The 20,032-nt window shown below is 41.3% G+C and overlaps 1 long non-coding RNA gene across 1 annotated transcript in view; it reads right to left on the reverse strand.

Moving 5' to 3' along the window:
- LOC130470474 (uncharacterized) overlaps positions 1-19,761 on the reverse strand; it is a 28,749-nt gene extending 8,988 nt beyond the window's left edge. The window contains exon 1 of the long non-coding RNA XR_008930887.1: positions 19,244-19,761. This is a non-coding gene — a long non-coding RNA (uncharacterized lncRNA). The remainder of the gene's footprint in view (positions 1-19,243) is intronic.
- Between the last annotated feature and the right edge of the window lie 271 nt (positions 19,762-20,032).

Here is a 20,032-nt window from a genome sequence, read left to right on the forward strand (position 1 = left end):
GGGGGGTGCATACGCCGCGCATGTTTCCCACTCGGTACTTGTGTAGGTAGTACACCTATCCCGAACCCAATCGCTCGCTCATTAGGTCCCTCTCGCCTGCATGCCCCCTTGGCTTGCACTTGCGGGTTGGCCTCTTGAGCGAAATTCGTCTGTTGAAGACACTACCTCGACCGGGGCATGTGTTGGATCTACGATAGAAGCGGTACCAAGCCAGGCGCAAATACTACCCATAGAAGCCTATCATAAACTACGTGACATATTTAATTTTCAAATCTATGTTTGTAATGTAGTTATGTGTAGCGAACTATGTGACTATGTTATGATTGTGCGTAAGAATAATGCTAGACAAATAATGCTAGAAAACCAACGACCTTAAAAATTGCCCAAACATTCATGAACCAATTGGCCAAAGATTTATACCAACATACGTGTTCCGCAAGCCCGAACGATCGCCACAAAAATAAGCGACGCTCGGGATGGCCTGTAACGAATCCCACAAACTCTACACAACGCGTAAAGGACGTTATAAGGCAAGCACGCAAAATTAAAGTCGCGAAAACAAAAATATGCGAAAGCAGAAAACGAGAACCAGCCAGGGACGCATTTTCAACGCCCCTGGTTGGGCGCCGATATTTCTGACGCCCTACGCTGGGCGCTGAAGTTGCTGCCTGGCCTTTTGGTCAGGCACATCAGCCTCGGTGCCCGCGCAAAAAAAAAACATACGTAGCAAAAAAAAACTTTTCGGAAAAAATTGCTGCGAGGGCGTATGAAAAGGCACTCGATTCTAAAAGCGACTAAAAAATAAAAAATAAATAACTCTTTGTGTCGTTGTTAGGCCTCCTACGACGACAATGCTCGGCACCAAAACCGAGCATGCTAATTAAACAACCTTGAATGTCACATGGGCAAAATATTCAAAAAAATAATGTTCGAATAAAGTCTTCAAGAAAAAATAAATGTTCAAATAAATCCGAGTCTAGACTAGGCTATGCCAAAGTACAATCCAAATCCTAAGTCTTAGTTGTCTTATCCATAGAATCGGTCCTAATGCTTGGTGTCGTTCTGCAAGTTAAAAGGTTAAACCATATTGAGTCTCCCCTCCTAACATTTAAATCAATAAGCACCCATATGTAATTGTCATCCCTTAATAAGAATCCACGGCCTCAGTACTCTCTCTCACCAATAAAAAGAATATATTATAGTATTTGCAAAATGGAAACGGTCACATTCTGGAAATCATTCCCCCATAGTCGCATAACCCCCAAAGTGAACCTAAGGTGTCAATACCATTAGCAAAAAATTAATGGCCTCAAGGCTGATAATCACATTGGGTCACGACTATCATAGTCCTCTCGAGTCACTCGCTCCTTGAAATACTACTAAGTACGGACTAAAAGATTTTCCATGAATGCAACATGACCAACCATGAAAATACCCAAATCGGCATACCAATAGGGCTACCATTGGGGTAAAGCAATACACACTAAGAGAGAAGCCGCACTAATGATTCTAGTCTTGCAAAAATAACTACCTTGCCAACATTAAACAAAATGGCGCATGACAAATGAACACCCAAGGGTTAAAATCTAAAGTGTCAACCAACAAAAGTTATGGTCCAATTAGCCTAAGTCTGAGAGTTGCTTGGTCAAGTATTATAGGCTTACGCCACGTCATTATTTTGAGTCTAGGCCACCTCCTTGTATTCATACACAAGTTATAATCAGAAAGATTAATGAAAGTTTGAGTCTAAATCACAACTTCCAATTAAATCCCAGAAACTGGAATCTGAAAAGAAACAAAAAATTACTTTCGATGTAATTCTTTCGTTAAAATTCAATAAGGTAAAAACAACATTTTGAATCTACGCTATTTGCATATTTTAAGAAACGACTAAATACGCTTGCAAAGTAAGACAATTTAAAGGTCCACCCTAGGCCTACTAAAATTAAAGGTCCACTATAGGCCTACCAAACGAGGCTCATTCAGTCTCGCCTCGTGACTCAAAGACCACAACCATCTACCTTTTAGCCTAAATAAAAAGAGGGGAAAACCCGAGCGAAAAGAAAAATAATAGAAAGAGAAAAGGGAGAGCGAAAAGAGCAAACCATGAAATATTAAAAAGAAAGAGAAAAGGGAGAGCGAAAAGAGCAAACCATGAAATATTAAAAAGAAAGAGAAAAGGGAAAAGAGCGAGCCATGAAATACTTAGCCCGTACCTCCCAAAGTGCGGAATTTACCCAAGTAAACGAAGGAAAAGAATTGTGTCAACCAATCCAAATCATAAAATTCTACGATGTCTACCCTTTCCAATCCTTATGCTCTTAGACGCCTTCGCTCTGGGGTCCCTGTGCAGCTCATTTAACCCGTCCATGTTCTCATTGCCATAACCCAAGAAACCATTACCTCAACTCTTGTTTTTGAACTTGTTATCAACCACAAACCCCGCACGGCCATTGACACGTGCGTCATGCCCATCATTTCCAAAGTCCAAACCTGTTCTTACACCACCATTAGCATAATGACCATATAACTTTTGTGGATACATCCTGTTGATATACCCTTGAGCCGTCCCCATACTGCTCATTGGCCTTGATTGATGTAAACTCGTGACACTAGCTTGAGGCTGCAAATTGTGAGTCCTAGCAGATATAATCCTCGTGCTTGACTAATGCCTATACAAATTATCCTATCTCATTCAACCCATCTTTCAAACCGTCTTGAGTCACGAGTAAAAAAGGAAGACAAATGAAAAGTACAAAAAAAAAAAATAATAAAAAAGCAAACTTTGCAAAGCGCCTTTAAAAGTTCGTCTAAAAAGAAAAAGAAGCATTTAGCGCACCAAAAAAGATCCTCCTAGAAGTCATTTTCAGCGCCCAAAGCTGGGCGCCGAAATCATTAGCGCCCCAGCCTGGGCGCTGAATCTCTCTGCTTGCTAAAATTTGTCCAGAAGTGCTCGTCATTTTATCCGCACATGCACGGAAAAATAACGAACACTTGGAGGGGTACAGCACGAATTCAGATATACGTACCACCAAAAAATACATGTACTCAAAAAATATGATATAAAACAAAATTTTTGGCTTACGGCAAGGCAGCAGATTTAAATAATAAAAAACTTCACTTATTCTACCATTTCAAATAATATGTTTCCACCTCAGAACATACTTGTTTAAAATCGGCATTCTATGAAACCATTTTCTAGGCTAAGAACTACGCAAGACCTAATTCCAAATTAAATCTATTTAAGGCGGATACGTAGGCAATCCATGATTCGGTCCAACCAATTTGCAAAAATATTAAAGCCTATAGAATAACAAGAATAAAAATAGAAGTCCCTTATTGAAATTTAATTACTTGCAACCCAAGTCGAAAGCAAAATTTAAGTCAAAGGAAGAATCCAAGTCACCAAGATGCCAAATTAATGAGCACACATCGAAAAATAATAAGGGCACGTACCCTTGCCAGAAGGAGCACTCACACTCCTAGGCACTTAGCCAAGACTCAAAAGATCGCTCTGCCTCAATTGAATGGGGGCTAGGGCAAGCGTCCATGACCTCTAAAGTACTCGACTTGACCCTCCCTAAAGCGAACTAACTCACTTAAAGACTTTCTTTCACCACTAGACATAGTCGTTCGCTTAAAGACCTTCTTTCACCACTAGACACAGTCATGATCGCCAACAAGTTGTAAGGGCAGTAAGCTTGCAATAAAGAGGATTATTCTACGGCATCGCCCCATCGTTCCTTCGAACTCAGGGCACCCGTTCATGGTAATTCAAATGCTTGCTAATCCCCTTTGAAAAAAAAATGGTACATTGTCAATAGGACTTGGCACTTAACCAAGGCTCACCCTACTCAGGAATATGACATGGGCATCTAAAATCGAAATCTGAAAGCATCATTAATGGGAAGACATAACAGCAACTGGGGGCTAAAAAGTGAAATGAAAGAGCTAGGGAAAGAACTAAGTATACCTTGACCTTTTGTGCAGACATACACCAAGTAAATCTAAGTCAATTTGAAAACGGTTTATATTCCTGCAATTCTGGAAAAGATGGCCCTAAAAGCCTAAAGCACATGCCAAACGGGCACAAGTATATCTTGACGCCTGCACCCTGGCTTCCAGCAAATCCTTAGACAACATTCCAAAAATCGTAACAGTATTTTGATTCACTCATGTAATCCTGTACGAACCCTTCTATAAGTCAACCTACTTAGGACACCTCGGATTGTACACAGTAGGACTCGGATTTTAAATAATTTTCAAATGATTTTTAAAGACTTCTTCGGACAAATAAAGTGTCGTTGGTTTAAGCTTAGTGTGCGTCCATCTGAACGTTGCAAGTGAGTCAAAAAGATTTTTAAAATATGATTATGGGTAAAGAAAGGCACCTAGATTTTAGTCAAGGCACACTTCAACATGTGACTACCTTGACCATGGCAATGTCGCACAATACGACATTTACAAGAGAAGCAGCAAAATCACTACTCGAACAGACCTCGCACTAATCGAGTCTGGTTCAAACTATTCATGATCCGTGTCACCATGAATGCATAAATGTATGCAAAGCATTATAGCACCAAGCCAATCCCGTATCTACAATTAGAGGCTTGAGAAAAACACTCTAAAAATGCTCGAAATGACGATTTTATCGCAAATTCTCGACGCTAATGCTATACATACACAATCCTAAGCTTTGATCGTGTAAAACGAACCTTAGAATAGCTACAACCCCTCCCAAATTCTAAGCACTGCTTAGAATATATAAAGTCACCCCACTAACAAGGGTAACTGAAAATCGCGAGTCACCAAAACTCCGATCAAACCACTGCACATAACGCTCGCCCTTTAAAGCGCCCGTTACACAATCTACATCGTTCCAAAGCAAAAGCGAAAGAAAAAAAATACTGTCAAAGTTCTGCCCAGAAATCATTTTCAACGCCCAGTGCTGGGCGCCGATATCTTTAGCGCCCCAGCCTGGGCGCTGAATCTTTCTGCTAGCCAAGTTTTACCCAGATATAAAAATAAGAAAGAAACACCTATGAATCCTCGCATCGAACGAAGTAATAAGCCGTGCAAACCCACGCAGAAAGTGCTACACTTATTCGAGCACCTGAACAAGGCATGATGAAATACTCCAATGCAAATGATATCCCAACACCTGGAAGAATGTTCTAAGACACGCCGTTAGGCCACACAAGCCTACGTCGCACCATAAGTTCAACCGTCCCACGGTACAAGTATAAAAGAAGAGTAAGGCATGTTGCACTAATGTAGGCACGACCAAGAGCACGTGTAAAAGAGGCAAAGACTACTTATCGCCCAAATTCAAAATGCAAGCCACACGACTTCTACATTAAGGATTAAAGGTAGAAAAATATTACCTACCACGGAAAGGATAGCTCGCACCTACACGAGCGGAACCCCAAGGCATCTTTCTCGAAAGAACCTACAAAAATCGTACGCCAAAAGGAAGCATCCCAACATGCATAGCAAAATAAAAAAAAATCTCGAAGCAAATGTTTGAACAATCGAAAGGGCACGATGTTTGAGCCCACTTCATGAATGGGCCTGAACCCTATCAAGCTTCTAAGCAAACTATTCAAAATCAGTCGTTGCTCAAAAAAAAATGAAACAATTCAAGCGATCTAATTAATGGGCCGCACACAACGGCCATTCTATGAACGCTCGTTCGCACATACATATCACCATTCACGAACATGTTTAAAAAAATATAAAAGTCTTACACCTCAAGGTATGTTCCTCGGGCCATATAGACTCGCCCAACTATCGCAATAACTATACGCCTTAAGAGCAACAGTTCCTTAAAATAATCGCCCCAAAGCAACAAGCACCGTAGTCCACCAATCGGCTACGGCTTCTCAAGAAAATCATCACGTTCTAAAAACAAAGAAAAAAAACAAAAGAAGAGAGAATACATAGAACTTCCAAGTGAAATAAGCGAATGAACAAGAGGCCAACTATGTCATCAAGAAACCTCGCCAGAAATTATTTTCAGCGCCCAGCGCTGGGGGCCGAAATCTTTAACGCTCAGGCTTGGGCGCCGAAAATGATCACAGACCAAAAAAAAAACAGCTCTGACTTCTATAGGGCCCTGCCATATTCATTCGACTTTAAAATTGCCGAAAGTCGCACCTCACGGCTTTGTTAAAAGTAGCACGCCACTACAAAGATCGCTCGCACTTACGAGCGCAATCCCAAACACGATCAAGGACATTACGAAATGCGTATCCCCAAGGAACCTCTTCAACAAGAAATGACCGTCAAGCACGAATTCTTGGGGGCTCGAAAGAAAATATAGAGTATACAAAGTTAAAAACAATATTCCCAGACTACGCTATACGAAGTCCTGTGTTTGGATGTCTCAAAAAATAAAAAAAATAAACCGGTTTACGACCTCAAGATAAAGGTCGCCGTTGATACCTATACATAGTCCCCTAATCAAGGACCCAGGTAGTGGCAAAATTGAGCCGTAAGGACTAACTCAAAACCATAAAGGATGATGACTTCAAGACAATGTTCTGTCTAAGCATGTTGTCAACCCACATTCAGGTTGCAACTAAATCCGAGCATCCCTCGAAAGAATTCGCTCCTGCAAGAATAAATGAAAAGAAATTCTCAAAAGAAATCACAAGAAAAGAAATGAAATAGGGACTTGCCCACCTCAATCGGGCAAGATCGCGGCACACGAATCCCAAATCGTAAAGACGAATTCAGGTTCGCTCACCTCCAGCGAGCGGGGCGTCCACTCTTAGCGGACAGGGCTCGCCCACCTTCAGCGGGCGGGGTCTGCGTCACTAGCCGCGCAGGTCCTCAGTTTTCGAAAAAATAAAGTCTTCAAATTTAAAATATGCTCGCCATCTTCAGCCGGCGGGGTCTACGGCGCAAACCACGTAGGTCCTTATTTTCAAAAAAGCAAAATAAATTTCAAAATAGATTCGTCCACTTCTATCGGACGGGGTGTCCACCCTCAGCGGACAAGGTTCGCCATCTTCAGCCGGCGGGGTCTACGTCACAAACCGTGTAGGTCCTTATTTTCAAATTTCAAAAACAGATTCGTCCACTTCTATCGGACGGGGCGTCCACCCTCAACGGACAGGCTCTCCCACCTTCAGCGGGCGGGGTCTGCGTCACTAACCGCGCAGGTCCTTAGTCGCTGCAGCGATAACTTTTGCTGGATTTTCCTTCGTTTTACGTCCTATAAAAACATGGGTGCTGGATTTTCCTTCGTTTTACGTCCTATAAAAACAAGGGGGTTTTCTCGTTTAGCTAGCCCTGAAAATGAGAATCTTTAAAAAAAACGTTTTTACCTCGTGATTGGGCTTGGCCAGGCCCAATTACACTTTATAGCTTTGATTTTGAAAAACTCTGTAGCTACTCCCAATGACAAAGTGAGGGAGTTTCTACGCACCTTTAGATCCTTCCAATGACAAAGTGAGGAAGTTTCTATACTATCGGTTGATAAATCCCAATGACACGTGAGGGATATGTCGACACTTCAAGTGATGACCCTTAAGTCAAATGTTATCACTCGGGGGCTCGTGAGACCCTCGCAAAACAGGTCACATACACCATGGCTTGTGTGACGCACTCCGTCTAATACTTTGACCATCGTCTTACTCCAAGACTCAGTCAAAGTGGGGGCTAACTGTAGACACCTACTTTTGTCCCCATTCCCGCAAGGGAAAGGTTCGATGATGAAAGCATAAAAACTCCACTTGACAACGCATCTCCTATAAAATAAACGAATCTCGATTCCCCATTTCATTTCACCCGAAACCTGCTATTTATGGAAACCTGCTAAAAATAGTAACTGCCGTAAAAAGGTAGCGGCAAATCATAAAAGATAGAAACCTGTCAGAATTAGGTGTTGCATTCCAACATAAATCCTAAATGAGATTGAAAACTGCGAGAATCCTATTCCTAATATGATTCGGAAATGAGAGTTACGTATTAATTGAAATCCTAACGAGCCTAGAGTTCGTAACGGGCCCGGATGCATTCCGTCACAAAATTGATACGCGCTAAAAGACTCGAATTAATCTCAAACTCTACGGATTTCAGGAATCCGAATCTGACTAAAGAAAACAGCCCAGACCCTATTTTCAACGACTGGCTCTGGGCGCTGAAAATACCTGGGTACGTGTTTTTTCCTAATTCTTTGTGGATTAGAACTCTGCAATTCTATCTTTCCACGAACTCTATCCTATAAATAGCCCCCTAAATTCGACGTGAAAGGACACACAACAACACACAATTATATTCTGAGTATTGACTCCAACCCTTAGCCTAAGCCCCTCGCTGCGAAACTGTTCACGCGTTCTGTCGCAATCGATCCATAAATCGAACAGAACGTATCCTGTCCCATAATTGAGATTCGTTAAATAAAAAGGAGAAATAGCAAAGTCAAAGTGGTTAGTTTTCTGAGAACCGTGACGCACCTCTCAAGGGTGCGTCGTAATGTGTCCCTTTTCGATGATTTAACTGCTTTCCTCGCCCTTTTTATGAATTGTTAAACTAACCTAATCTGATTGTTCTATCACACCTAACAAATATGATATTTTTGGGAAATCGGATTATTATGCTAGGTCCCTTAATGCTATTTAAATCAGATAATCACGATCGAATTAGTATTATATGTTGCATATTGCTAAAATCAACTCAGATTAGTTTAATAGTTAACGCATGTCCCTTCAATTATTTATGCTGAGCTAGTAAGGATATCCTGCCTCTGGAGTGATCGACGAGCGAAGTACTCCTCTCGGTAATTACAGTCCCCCGAACCCTCAATCTCTACCTTGCGGGTGTATATTGAGAGATCCCCACACCAGGGATCACAAGGGAACCTACGGCCGTCGTGGTCAAACATAATTGCACTCCCTTTATGTCACGATAACCGGATTTTGTCAGTTTTTCTCATTGTCGTTAGAAACTGAATGACGACTCCTATATTACTAGTCAATTGGGTGTATACTCACAGGAAATCCAATTACACTTGATTGAATAAAAAGAATCGTCACACCCACGAGGGACGAGGTCACGCATTAGCCTCGCGCTTTTCCGACCCCCTCACAACTTCATCGCGGAACTGACCAAGCCACCCTATTTGAAGAATGAAAAAACCCAGTGGATAGTACATGTGGACGGCTCTGCCACTCAGAACGGGTCAGGAGCCGGCATTATCTGTGAATCACCAGAAGGAGATATCTATGAATATGCAATGCGGTTTAACTTTCAGGCGTCAAACAACGAGGCTGAATACGAAGCCCTGATATGTGGAAATTCAGATGAGCAGAGCCGCAGGGGCAACAGATGTCTTGGTTTTGTCTGACTCGCAGTTAATTGTCTATCAGGTCAAAGGAGAGTACGAGGCCAAGGACGAGGCCATGATAAGATATTTGGAAAAAGTCCGCCAAGAAGCTCAACAGCTGTTTAACTTTGAAGTAAAACACATACCCCGGTCTGAAAATTACAAGGCAGGCGCTTTATCTAAACTGGCAAGCTCAGCATCCTGCGACACGCCACGTTATGTATTGTGGGAGGTAAAACAGTCCAAAAGTATTGACGCCTCGAGAACAGACATCTTGGACCGAACAGCCACCTGGATGGATGACATTGTCAACTTCAAAATGAATGGAGTACTTCCTGATGACCCCAAGCAGGCAGAAAGATTACAAAAGAAATGCACATGGTTTGAGATATGGAATGGAACACTATACAAAAAAGCCTTCTCACGGCCACTTCTCCGCTGCGTAACCCCCGAGAAGGGGAAAGAGGTACTGGAAGATCTTCATCAGGGATTATGCAGCTCCCACATAGTAGGGAGGGCCCTGGCCGAAAAAACTTTAAGAACCGGATACTATTGGCCCACTCTCAAAGAAGACGCCCTCAATATGGTCAAGCGTTGTGATAAATGCCAACGATTTTCTCACCTAATCCGACGACCAGCACAGAAACTGACGCTAATCACCAGCCTTATACCTTTTGCCAAATGGGGGATGGACTTATTAGGCCCCTATACGACGGCACCAGGAGGACTGCGTTACGTAATAGTAGCCGTCGACTACTTCACTAAATGGGTAGAAGCTGAAGCTTTAAAGAACACTAAAGCACAGGATGTGAGAGCATTCATCGGGAAAAACATAATCACAAGATTTGGCGTGCCTCAGTCTATCGTCTTCGACAATGGGCCACAATTCAAGACGCCCAAATTAGAAGATTGGTTGGCCGACCATGGTATCACAGCATGTTTTGCATCAGTAGGACGCCCCCAAGCTAACGGACAAGTAGAGGCATTCAACAAGATTATCTCTGAAGGGATGAAGAAGAAGCTTGATGAGGCAAAGGGTTTATGGGCCGACGAGTTACCCAATGTTTTATGGTCTATACGGACCACGGCAAAAAATTCCACAGGAGAAACACCATTCTTGTTAGCTTATGGGGCTGAAGCCGTCCTACCCATTGAAATGTGCGAACCCACCCTGCGCGTCATGTTGTTTAATGAAGATGCCAATTGGGAAATGATGAAGGCGGCCTTGGATTTCTTACCAGAATCCAGAGGGAATGCGGCTCTACGACAGCAGCTATACAAACTCCGAATGACGAGGGAGTACAACAAAAGGGTTTTTAGAAGAATACTTAAAGTTGGAGATTTTGTACTTAGGAAAATGGAAGCCGTCGGACGCGCCAATGAACAAGGGAAACTCACCCCTACTTGGGAAGGTCCGTATGAGATTTACGAGGAGGTTCGAGACGGAACATACCGGATCCAAGACATGCAGGGACGTCCGATTTTGCGTACATGGAATGCGGATAACCTCAAGAAGTACTTTTTCTAGATTGACACTTATCTAGATTATATGCATTGTAAAGACGTCTAGAGCCTAGACGCACCATGTAGCATGTTTTGAACATTAAATGAAAAATTCACTGCAAGCCGGTCTTGCTGGGAAATCCTTATGAAAAGAATGTTATCAAATCTTTCGGAGAAATGCAAACTAATGCTCTCCCAAAAGACTAGTCGTTTAAAGGCCTAAGAAGTGGCCCAGATTAGCACCCTCACTAGGCTGATCACCTAGAACACAGGGGTTACACATTCCTAACACAGTTATAAAAAGTAGCAAAATACCTTGGCAAAAAGACCAGGGCAGACATCTGACGTCTCAAATTGGGGGCATCGGACGTAATCATAAAAAAATATGAATGATAGCTAAAAAGCAATAAGACGTTCAAAAGGGCATCATGTCATTCCCAAAAAGTTAGTCATAATTACAAGAATTATGCACAAAGCCACCAAGCATGGTGTCAAAAGAACATGTGCAAAAAAAAAAAAACATTAATAAATACAAAGACGCGTAGTAACTCATTCCTCATCCTCGCTGGGCACGAACTCAAGAGTAGTGCGTCCTTCCTTTTGAGCCTTCTCCACCTCAATCTGATAGGTGAGAAACTTCTCAAACCAGCTGAAGGGACGTTCACTTGCAAATTCAGCATTCCATGCAAGCTCCATACCCCTTCGGATCGATTTCTCACCTAGCATGGCCGACTGGTCGAGAACGCTCTGTGACGAAGCGACTTCCTTGCTAGCCGCCTCCAGCTGAACCTCCAACTCATTAAACTGAGTCTCCAGACGAGAAAACTCCTCTTTCTCCTTTATCTTCTTGGAAAGATCCTCCATTTCAGAAAAGTTCTGATCAATATGCAGGAGACGAGCTGTGTTCTCAGCATTTTGGGAGGCCAGGGCGGTAGTCACAGCGTCAATCTGCTCCCGCCTGTCGAAGCGAAGCTTCTCCAGTGCAGCAAAATGCTGGTCACCACACTGATCGGGCAGAAGACGGTGACGAGCTTCTTCATGCACCAAAGCAGTGCGCCACTTTTTCAGTGAGTCCAGCAGAATGAACATCTGCGCAAAAATTATAAAAGTCAAACAAAAAGAAACGAGTGTGTAAAAATAAAGGTATAACGAAACTTACGTCCAGCGCTGAGGACTGCATGGCGGCAAGCATATTCTCGGCCGCCTCAGGAAGAGTTTCAGCATATTGGGGAGGAATGACATTGCGCATCAGCGTCATTATCTTCCTACAGTCATGAGAATTGAACCCGCCTGAAGAAGGGATATGATCCAATTCAGCATCTATGTCTTTCTGAGGATCGGGAATTTCTATAGGAAAAACAACGGCCTTAGAATCCCTGGGGGAAACTAGAGAACTGCTAGACGAGGAACGGAAGGTGGTTACGATGTTGGAGTAAAACTTACCCCTAGAATTCCTAGCTCTCTCCGCCGTCCTCAGAGGGATGTTGCGGCGGATGACTTCAGGAATCCCCGCAAGAGGATCAACTGTCTCTCCAGTTTTCTCCAAGCTAGGAGAAGCGGATGCAGCCTTGGGGACGGCAAACCCCTTAGAAGCCTTCGACGTCACTGACTTGAAGACGGGTTTTCCTGTGCCGCCAGCCCTGCGTTTAGAAGTAGGAGCCGCGTCCGTGGTCGCCTTCCTCGTCTTCTGAAGAAATGAAAACATAATTTGTAAACAACAAAGGGAATCACATCGGAAGATTTGATCAATACCTTCTCCTCAGCAGGAGGGGGAGCCATTTGCTCAGAAATGGCCTGCTCGGCTGCCTGCTGACGCTTCCAAGCTTTGAAGGTACTGGCGTCGAGTACCTTCGCCAACCAAGACGGCATATTCACTTGGCCTTTGGAGGCATCGTCTAGCTTACCCATGGCCTCGTCTGAAAAAAAAATAAATTAAGACATTAGTGCGGTTTTGATTAAACAGTGAAGAGTTGGAAGTATAGATACATTACCTCTCGGCATATACGGACACAAGCCTACAGCCGAGAGGAAAATGGGATTTCTCAATTGATCCAGATGAGGCAACCACCCCTCGGGTATGTAGGCCGTCTTGTCCTTGATGACGAGCGGCTTGACCTTGAACAGCGACGAGATCCGTTCCCAGAGCTCGGAGGAGACGGGAGGTAAAGAAGCGCCTTTTCCAACCAAGTTGGGCTTGACGTTCCAGCGTCTCATCCTCTCGCACATCTCCAGATTGGTGGTTTTGATAACCACCCACTTCTTCCTCCAGTGATGCCACTTAGACGCCTTCCCCATCACCGTCCGGTAGGCCCCCTTGTATGTAAGAATCAGCCAGCCCGCGGCGGCTCTCGAAACTTGGGACATAGAGGCGATTCTTAGGAACGCCGGAAGGGAAGGGGTGATGCCTGCAAGCTCGCAGCGAGCAATATAGCCAAACACACCCGCCCAGGAGTTCGGGGACATTTGGCTCAGGCCAATATTAAAGCCGTCCAGCAACTCCACCACAAAGGGGTGAGGGGGGAATCTCATACCCAGCTTCAGAAACGAGCCGTAAACGGCGAACTCTCCTTTCACCAGTCCAAAGCTGGTGCAATCCATGCCAGCCGGCATACGAAATTTGTACTCCGAACCTAGATTCAGAGACTCCCCATAGGCCTTCCCCTCGAGGGTGAGAAAGTTCAGCCACGTCTGAAGTGGGAAGATGACGCTGGGATGATGGTGACCTTCCTCCCCACCTGACGTACTAGCCGGCGCGACATCAGTGCTTTCAGGGACGTCCTCTATAGGAGAAGAGGATTCTCCTTCGAACTGCTCCTCGTCTTCTATTCGCGCCATTAAATCCTGCAACAAGCCAAGACTTGTCTCAAAACAGGGACAAACTTGAAAAAAAGAAGACGTCAAAGGGACAAGATGACACCCTTAGTTTGACGAGACCCTTGCATGACTAAGAAGAGAATTCGGAAGAATCAAAATCAACAAACACATTTTTCCAAAGAAAGCATTTACCTGATAAATCAAAAGAGTTTGTGAAAGAACTTGGATGAAGAACTGCAAGAACACGACTTTGAAGATCGTGGCGGTGCTACGGTGGATTTCGGTGGATGTAAGACGCCGGAAATCGCCTTCTCCAATTGCTCTCAAATGATCACTGGAAATGAGGGGGGAAATCACTCAAATTGGCCACTTATTTATAGAGGGGTAAGAAATGATTACCCCTGCCACGCGTCATCACCTCGTTGGACACTCCAAGAGCAGTGAAAACTAACGTCTGTTTTCACTCCTCATGAGGGGCAAATGATGTGGGCTTGAATATATCTCCCACAAAGCCCAAAGAGGCAGCCTACGACTCATACTGGTCAGATGGGCTCAGACCTAGAAAGAAGGCCCAAAATCTTGGTACCCCACCAGAATAAAGACAGAGCCCCATTTGGCAGAGCCCATTCTCTTTGAAAGCCGGTCCAAATATGGAAGGTCCATCATTGCAGGCCAAAGGCCACGTGTCCTAAATCCCCAAGGGGCACGCATCCCACAGCTAGGGTTGAGGGTGCAGTCCCCAAGAAACCCTAGCACTATAAATAGCTCAGATCCCAAGGTAAAAGGGCATTCAATTCTTGCCCACCAACAACAAACTTATCTTTGCTCTACCTTCTCTCTACAAATTACTTATCTCTCTAGCTTATACTTACTTAAGCATCGGAGGGAATATTCCTACGGGAATATTCTTGTTTTGCAGGTTGCCAGAAGTTCGTGCCAGGTCATACTTGATACCTCTGAGGAGCGCGTGCCACGTCAGTACCGTAAAAGATCCCACAACAATTACGAAAGGGGAGTATAGAGAACGATACACAATAATCTATGATCTATAGGAAATGAAAATGGGTGATAAGATTGTTAGTCGAGAATATTAAAAATTTGAGCTTCTTGGGTTAGTTAGTAAAAGTTGAAATGTTTAGGGAATGGGTAAATCGATTAATATAATTGCAATTATTGATTATTGCTTATGGAACCTTATGAGTAATTTAATTGAGTGCGTTATATTGTTAAAGATAGGAAAACATAGAAATTTGGGCAATTTTATGAGAAAATACGAAATGGTGGTCGAGTTTATTGTTTGTTCGAGTTATGAGGAGTCATATGTTAATTTCAGTCTGAAAGCTAGTTTTGATTTATTCGAGTTAAAATACCTGGTAACGGATGCTGATGTGAGGAATGAGCCGTTGTAGAGGTTATGAAGGATTTACCCTAGATTGTTTGTTATAAGATTCAAAAGTTTAAAGAAGTAAAAAGTAGGTGAGCCTTTTAAATTACTTGATCCGTTAAGGTTTTTTAAAAAATAGACTTGAGGATTTCTGCTATAATGTGATTATTAGAAATTAAGCTTTGAATTAGAGATTATAAATGATATGATTTTTGGCTCGTGAAATGTCTATTTGGAATGGAGGGAAAGGAAATAGGCCGTAGTGGTTGAAAACTATGTTAAAAGAATAATCATAGTTCATTTGACTTTATAGCATACGCATTTTAAATACCTTGATTGCTTATTTGAATTGATTAGACTTAGAATTAAGAATAGATAGTTTGGTCCTAGGAATTAAGGTATTTGTGATGAAGAGTTGGGTGTGATGAAGAAGAATCAAAATATGAGTCGTATATGGTTTGGTGTTTCTGAAATGCGAACCTACCATTTTAATGGTCTTAACTTTTTCGTTTTTGAATTTCAATTAATTTTTTTAAAAAAAACTTGCTTAAAGAGAAATATAAAATAATAGTCAAGTTTTAAAGATGTTTTAACAAAATGTTCATCATAATTTTAATAGAATTATTATTTCTTTTATTTTTATTTTTATTTTTATTCTTTACAAGATGACCCGGAATATTATTTATCAAACTCTTTCCTCCGAGAGAATTCCATATTCCATTCACTCTCTCCTAACTAAGGATGTATGTGTTACATTGTCAATCTATCTAACCCTTTTATGCTTCAATATCAAGCAAGGTCGACGCTCGATTCATTGTTGCTCAGATTCAAAACCCTCATTGACTTCCTTGAAATTATGACCTTCCTTGCTCAGATTCAAAACCCTCATCTCTTGAAACTATGACCTTTTATCTTGAAGGAAATAATGCCCTTGGTCTAAGTATGCATTTAATGTTAAGTCTAATAAATGCGGTTCAGTATTAATTAACAAGTTAATAATTCAGTGAGATCAAGTGAGCTGAATGCCTAGCTAGAGGCCGCTTCAGTTCAAGTGAAATTAATAATATTAATCCACAGCTTACTCTTGACTGAACCCGTAGGGTCACACAAATAGTACGTAAACGGATCAAGTATTTAATGGCATTAAATACTCCATCTATGGATATTCGGAATCGACGGATCTTGGTTTCAGTGGGAGCTAAGATCGTCAAAGGCAAACAATGAATACTCCGGAAACCATGATATTGCCGGAAACGGAAATATGGATCGTATCGGAAATATAAATATTATCCAAGTCGTAGATGTTGCCAGAAACGGAAATATGGTACGTATCGGAAAATATTATCGGAAATGGAAATATTGCCGGAATCTGAAATATTGCCGGAAACGGAAATATTGTCGGAATCGGAAATATTATTGGAATCGGAAAATAATTCTGGATACGGAAATATTAAATATTTGTTCGAAACGGAAATTAATTCCGGAATCGGAAATGTTAAATATTGTTCGTATCGGAAATGAATTCCGGAATCGGGAAATTAATCGAAAGCGCATCGTACGAATTAGCATCGGAAGAGACTTGCTAGACGAAGGCCCAACACGAAGCCAGGCCCACGTCCAGCAAGCCAAGCGCCCAACACAACGCAGCCAAGGCCACGCCAGGCCCAGCGCAAGGCCAGACCCAGCAAGGCCAAGGCGCGGCGTGCGGGTGGGCTGACGCTCATGGGCTGCGAGCTGTGTCTGCTCGTGTGGGCCGCAAGGCTTGCGCGGGCTGTGCGGCATGCTCGTGGTCGTGCAACGTTTGTGTTCAATACGAATCCTAAAGCTAATGGAATTCGTTCTATGATTAATTCCTAATCCTAATAGATAGAATTAGTTTAAAAGAGTTTTAATGAAATTCTAATTAAACTAATTAGTATCCTAATAGGATTCTAAATCCCTTTTCATAGCCCTATAAGTATGTGCCTAGGTTCACAATTTATGGACGAGTTTTTCAAGTATTCAGAGTGACATTTTGAGAGCAAAATTCAGTCATAATATTGCTCACATTGGCCGAAAATCTTAAGTACCTTAAGGGCGATTCTAGTTGGTCAATCTTAAGGCGGATCCGGACGTGCTGTCGACTTTCTACGGAGGGACGACACTTGGAGTCCTAAAGACTTGTTCTTGTTCGGTTCGGGCGCAGCTAGGGAGGGCACGCTACAAAGTGTATACATCCTAGACCAATTATACGATTATGTGCCATTAATATGATTCCTGGCATTAAGGTTTTTCCGCATGATTTATGATGTTCATATGTATCATAACCTAATAGTGGTATCACGAGCCTCTTATTAATTGCATGATCTATTATTGCTTAACATGGTTAAATTTTACAAATTTGCAAAGAATTAAAAAGGGGTGATTAATTTTAGTAATTTTTAATTAATTGCAAATTGCGTTTATTTAATTATATGTACGCAGTTTTTCGGCAGTTTCTTCGTTACTCAACCAAATCGAGTGATTTTTGTGTCAAATCCGCATGTAAAAGGCATTCTAAAATTTTGACAAAAACACTATTTTTCGGCCGAACCCAGAATTCCCAAATTCGAAGCCTAACTATGACTTTTCGGAGGTTTTAGTTTTTCGAACGCAAAAGTTTGTAATTTCAAGATGTTAAATTGAATATTTGCGATTCTTGTTGTTAAATCTTGAATTTTTGATTGACCTACTGTATATGTTTAACAAATTTGAATGCCTAAGCTTGTTAATTATAAAACCTAATTTGTAATTGTAATTAATTTGTTGAAATTTGAATAATTTAGAATTTGATTTTATTTTCATAATTAATTGACGATTTAATTAGGTATCCATGATTAAAAACCACCATAAAAATTGTTAATTTGTGATAAATTTTAAATTTATATGACCTAGAATTGAATCCGTGTTAATCGGAAATTAATTTATTAAATAAATTTTCGATTTTTCACCCTAAAATTATGACACTACTAGAAAAATCGGATACATGGGCAAGTCATAATTGCCTCTAAAAATGGGGATTTAGCCTCTAATGAGTTTTTGAAGCAAAAAAGTGGATGCCTCTAATAAATCTGTCGCTAATTAGTTGTTGCCTCTAAAGGCCCCTTTTTGAGGCAACACAATGTGTTGCTTCTAAAATCTCATACATATAGAGGCAACCATATATCCTTGCCTCAAAATATAATTAGAGGCAACCCCATATTATTGCCTCAAAATATAATTAGAGGCAAACATATATCTTTGCCTCAAAATATAATTAGAGGCAACCACATATTATTGCCTCGAAATATAATTAGAGGCATCCGTATATTCTTGTCCCAAAATATAATTAGAGGCTAACATATATTCTTGCATCAAAATATATTTAGAGGCAATATTAAAAGTTGATTCTAAAGACACTATACATTTAGGGGCAGCCATATAATTTTGCCTCAAAATATAATTAGAGGCAAAATAAAAAGTCGGGGGCAACCATATGGTTTTACCTCGAAATATAATTAGAGGCAGTATTTGTTTCTAAAACGACGTATATTTAGGGGCAACCATTTAATTATGCCTCTATATATAATTAGAGGAAATATCTTACTTTTAAAATAATGATATTTAGATGCAATCTGATATTGTTTTAGAGGCACCGAAAATAAAGATTGCCCAATTACAAAGGCAATATCTAAATTTTCAATTAATTATATTTATATGAAATCGAGATTGTCATCAAGGTTTTTAGTTGTTACATTTCAAACCACGATCACCTATAAGCTCTTCTTTTTTGGTAAATAAGTAATATTATTAACCAAAAGCAAACCAATATTTTGTACAAGCTCAACTAAATAAAACACCCTAGGCTTTGCAACAACCTGCAAGCCCAAAACAACATAAACTAAGCTAGCTAACCAAACTATAAAACCACAAAAACTACAAATCTCAAACCAAGTCGGTCTAAAATAGGTTTAACTGACCACCACAATACATCCACAACAGCCTAGTTATGCGACTCAGGCTTAGATCAGAGACACCTAAGCAAACTAAACAAGACATACAACAGCAGAACATCAGGCAATAGATCAGTAGCAGGAAAAAAAAATTGAACTTTAGCATAGATTATAGATATAAGAAAAAGAAACCCATAAAATTTGAACTATATATGATTATAACATAAATAATATGACGTAATGGGAAATTGAAGAACTTACCAACCACCAAGGAGATTGAAAATCAATCTGATGAAGCTAAGGTGTTGATGGTGCTGAGAAGCTGACATAATAAAACAGATGAATCATGAACATTAAATATGATGAAACAATATCATGTTGATACATCATATATTGCATATTACATTCAAGCTTTTATTTTTCTTTTGTTAACATGCGATTTCTTTCAACCATTCCTTATAGTAGAGCAGACATCCAGTATGTCAAACCACAAAGAAATCAGATAAGTCACGGCATAGGAACACAATCTATGATGCCTCGAATATAATGTGGCCTTTATCTGAAGGAAATATGTCCTTCACCCAAGGTGCATTAAGTCTAATACCAAGGTTCAGATTAATTGCGAACAATAAATTCAGTGAGATCAAGTGATCGGAACAGCTAGCTGGAGCAATGCTTCCGATCAGTGAGTTCTAATGGATATTGAACTCACAACTTACTCTTGACTAAACCTACAAGGTCACACCAATGACACGTAACAGATCACCGGATTAAATGAATCGGAAATTCATTTAATAGCTTTTCGGGATTTAAGTTGGAAACGTATTATACGATACGACCTTGCATCGGAATCGTATATCGTATCGCGAATATTCGTAAGCTAGGCGAAACGAATAAATCGTATCGTACGAGGGTGATTCGTCGTATACGAAACGATAAATAATATATCGGAAATATATTAAACGCGAATACGAAGAGCGGCCCACGAGCCGAGTGCACGAAGCACTCGAGGCCCATGGGCGCGCGCTAGGCGAGCAAGCAAAGGCCAAG

The sequence above is a fragment of the Spinacia oleracea genome, chromosome 3 (genome assembly GCF_020520425.1).
Source record: "Spinacia oleracea cultivar Varoflay chromosome 3, BTI_SOV_V1, whole genome shotgun sequence".
Taxonomy (NCBI): Eukaryota; Viridiplantae; Streptophyta; class Magnoliopsida; order Caryophyllales; family Amaranthaceae; genus Spinacia; species Spinacia oleracea.